Here is a 323-nt window from a genome sequence, read left to right as displayed (position 1 = left end):
GGGAAAATTTTTAGGGAAAATTGTTATGTAACCATAAAAAAATGATAACGTAATGTTGATGGTAATTGATAAAAAAAAAACCCAAAGCAAAATAACGACATCGATAACAGTAATCACTAATCCACCCTAAGCTTTACAAAGGTAACCCGCAACTCCCGTCCCACTGGTAGACCTACCGTCTCGGGCCCGCATGGAGGTGACGAGGACCCCCTTTTTTGAGTTTAAGCGTCGTAAGGGGCCCATGGAATTGAGGGGAAAACGGCCTCGTTGCCCCCGAGGGCGGAAAAAAAAACCGTAAACTCAACTGCCTCGTGCGTCGACCT

The 323-nt window shown here is 45.5% G+C and overlaps 1 pseudogene; it reads right to left on the bottom strand.

Annotated features, from left to right (window-relative positions):
* The window catches only part of LOC119586648, a 107,344-nt pseudogene that overhangs the window by 986 nt on the left and 106,035 nt on the right, over positions 1-323 (bottom strand).

The sequence above is a fragment of the Penaeus monodon genome, chromosome 21 (genome assembly GCF_015228065.2).
Source record: "Penaeus monodon isolate SGIC_2016 chromosome 21, NSTDA_Pmon_1, whole genome shotgun sequence".
Lineage (NCBI taxonomy): Eukaryota > Metazoa > Arthropoda > Malacostraca > Decapoda > Penaeidae > Penaeus > Penaeus monodon.
The sequence above is the reverse complement of the archived record's forward strand: the minus strand, read 5'-3'. Positions and strand labels throughout refer to the sequence as shown.